The sequence below is a fragment of the Poecilia formosa genome, unplaced genomic scaffold (assembly GCF_000485575.1).
Source record: "Poecilia formosa unplaced genomic scaffold, Poecilia_formosa-5.1.2 Scaffold569, whole genome shotgun sequence".
Taxonomy (NCBI): Eukaryota; Metazoa; Chordata; class Actinopteri; order Cyprinodontiformes; family Poeciliidae; genus Poecilia; species Poecilia formosa.
Genome location: NW_006800508.1, coordinates 63,368 through 66,812, shown reverse-complemented (window position 1 = coordinate 66,812; position 3,445 = coordinate 63,368). Strand labels below are relative to the sequence as shown.

General features: G+C 39.6%; 1 long non-coding RNA gene across 1 annotated transcript; it reads left to right on the top strand.

Annotated features, from left to right (window-relative positions):
- The first annotated feature begins 1,618 nt into the window (after positions 1–1,618).
- On the top strand, positions 1,619–2,729 carry LOC103129683 (uncharacterized). The gene is made up of 2 exons (XR_001660059.1): positions 1,619–2,156; positions 2,233–2,729. It is a non-coding gene; the product is annotated as an uncharacterized LOC103129683 (long non-coding RNA).
- The last annotated feature ends 716 nt before the right edge of the window (positions 2,730–3,445 follow it).

Sequence of the window (3,445 nt, the reverse complement as noted above, 5' to 3'; positions counted from 1 at the left end):
GAAGGGGTCCTATGTTAACATGTAACTGTCTGTTAAGATGTTTTTGATTGAAATAGATTTTGATTTTAGTACCTGTGACCACATAATGCTGCACATTTAAAGAATGACCGTTTGCAGTTCTTTATAGTCCATAAAATGTTTAGAAAATCTGCTGTGCATAATAATTTGGAACAGTGCATTTTGAGTTTTTTAGTTTTGAAAAAAATACTGTTCTCATTGGGAGCTTTCAGTAAAATTTCATTTATACTGTAATAGTTAATGACTTGAAAATTATACTGACCATCATTTGCATTGACTATTTAAGAAAATCTGAGAAAATATTACTTGCATAATAATTTGGAACATGGTGTACATTCACAGCTGCCAGTTTCACACTATCACTGACATATTATTATTAATTTAGCAGAAACAAGTCAAAATTTAGTCATGTAAAACTTTACATATGACAGAGACATGGATGTGTATTAAAACATTTTGCACCAGAACAAATATGTGTCATCAAAAATGAAAACAGAAGTATTAGCACAACCTGGCTATATTAAGGAGTGTTACAGAGGGGTTGGCCATTATCAAAGCAAAATATTCTACATTAAAGATGAAACTACCTATCTGTGTGAGGCCTTTGAAGTCTTACATTTCAAGACTTACATTTTCTCTGCACTCTGTGAAATAACATTTTATTAGTTTTGCATATCTTTTCCCTATGCATTCATTCCTAGTCCACAAGTTTACTGAAACATCAAGTGCTCAGCTTAACAGCCTGATTCATCTAGTGTTCTGTTGTAAAGATACAGTTGCAGGATGGTGAAAAGAAAGCAAAGTGATAAAACAATTAAAATGTAAAAAAATAATGTTCTGGTTAGCAGCTAAACCTCAATATGTTTTTTCAGATTTGACGGTGAGTTTTTGAAAGCTAGAAGTTCATGATTTCTGGGGAAGTAGAGGTGACACGGGAATTATTACTTTCAAAGTGCCATGCGATGTAGCTGTAATGTGAAATGCAACACTTTAGAGAAATGTAGTGAAGTAGAAAGTACAGATACTTCCTGTAAAATACAATGAAGTAAGGGTCGAAAGTACCTACGATTAGATCTATGTAAATAAAGTACAGATATATGAAAAATTTACGTAATCCAATAATGCAGAACTTGTTCTTTGTTACATCCCACCACTGGCTTGCAGGTAAGTTCTTCTACAGGAGAACAGCCAGAAGAGAACATGAGCCAAGAGGCAACGAAGGTGAAAGTCGATGAACAGTCCAGCAATGAAAGAACCAGGGAATGGAGAGCTGTGGAAGGACAACAAGGCACAGGTAGAAAAGCACACCGGAGTACTACGCTGTTTACCACTCTATGTCAGAAAACCATCTGATATCGGCCTCATGGAACTGCTCCTGTTAAACTGCTCCTGATTGTGACTTATTCAGAACCAACCAGCTGCAGCCAGTCCTGCCCGGCAAACCCTGTCGGTATAGGAGGAAACACACAAACACACCCACTCTCCTTCACACATCCTTAACAAGAAATGGTTGGAGAGAGATGACAATGGAGAAAAGAAGGGCATTTGATTTGTTCCAACTGATAGACAGACTGATCTGAAATCTGAAATAGTTGAAAGCTGTCAGGAGTTGGGGTTTTTGTTTTGCCTTTTTTTTCCCTATGGCTTGCCATCACCACCAGATGGCACCGTGGAGGCTAGGATAGGAGGACTGAAGGGCTGACGTCACCGTCACACCGGTTCCCAATCCACTCGTCAGCGGGACTTTAAGAGACGGTGACTGCCAGCATACCAACGCTTGAGTGTTAGCCAGTAATGGTAACCCAGAGCCCTCTCCAGCGATCTAGTCGCGCTTCCTGTTGATTCTGATCTAACGCCAAATGTTGTTTGGATTCTTTCAGCTGTTCCTGCAACTTCAAGTCTGGCTGTAGTCCTGAGTTTCCCTTGCGACGCCGTGGGCACGTTACCCGTTGGTGCCCAAGGCCACCACTCACCTTTTCCTCCGTGAAACAAGAAGTGTCTGGGAATCCAAGCAGGCAGTCCGATCGCTCTCCGTGACGACGTCAGGATCCTATTACCTGTCCGCCCTCCACCGCAGCACAACCTCCACCTCCAGCGCCCCCACACCTGGCCACGTCGTTGTTTTTTCTCCTCTCCGAGTAAGCATACAACTTTAGAGCTCTGGAAAATCTCCACGGTCCCTGAACTCACCTCCCGATCTGTTGTTGTTCCCAGAAGTCCTGGCTTACCTGTCTGTCGCCGTCCCTTCGATGTTTGAGAGCCTACCTGGAAATCTTTTGTTAATAAATCACTTTAACTGATCTTTCGCGTCCCGAGTTGTGTTCTGCATGTGGGTTCGTAGTGTAAATGCCAAGATGACAAAAGCTTGAGTTATTGTCTCTGTAAGAGTGTGATTTGCACTTCCCAGAAAGAGCAGCATATAAAACACATGTGGATTGTATTTGCAACAGGACTTGCTGATGGAACTGAAATGAAAAGATCAATTCTATGACAGACACTGGAGTCTTCCGTCATAAAGACTAGAGGACGGATGTTCTCTTTTAAGAAATAATCAGCAACTCGGTGAGTATATTATATTTTTTTTCCACACATAAGAGGGATCATTCCTGTTGTAGTGTAGAGGTTTGAAGTTTTAACAATAGTATTTGCTCTCAATATTTGAAATGCCTCTTGTAATAAGTTATTAAATTATTAGTAGGCTAGCTGATGAATAAACAGCCTCACTTGTCCCTCTATTAATTGTAATGTCATAGTGGTGGATTAAGTCAGTAAACCCTCACTGAAGGGGAGGTTTACTGACTTCAGTAAGTAAACCTCACTGAAGTCTACTAAATTTACAGTCCGTCACTGGTGCTATTGCAGATTTGAGCGATTATGGAAGAGTTCTGGGGGAAGCGGTTTAAACACAGAGCAGACGATATTAAACTTTGAATGTCTCAGTGAGCAGTGGCAGCTAAACACACACTTCAAAAAGATGAGAGATGAGTATATCAAATCGAAATATCTCAAGTATTTGGAATCATTTTTTTTTTCATTGCATTGTGCCTAGTTAAGTTAATTTAATCTTCAAACAGTCAATTCATTGTGAAAAAGTGTGTAAAATAAATTTATTATTATTGGTTCAATTAAAGTTCTGCATATTAAAACATTGTTAAATGTGATTTTTGTGATGCATATCTCATTTCAAACAAAACTTTTCATATTACATTTGTAAGAAGGAAACACATGACAGGAGTCCAAAAGCTAGAAAACCAGCAGTGCATTGAGGGTTCTGTCCCCTGAGACAATAACTTCAAAACAAAAAAAGAGGGTCACTTGCAAGAAGAATAGAATGTGTCAGTAGGACTACCCACAATGAATCAAAGAGTAGGAGCTAACACTTCAGTTAGTTTCCCCCCTGGAATGAAATGATAAGACAGCACCTCAG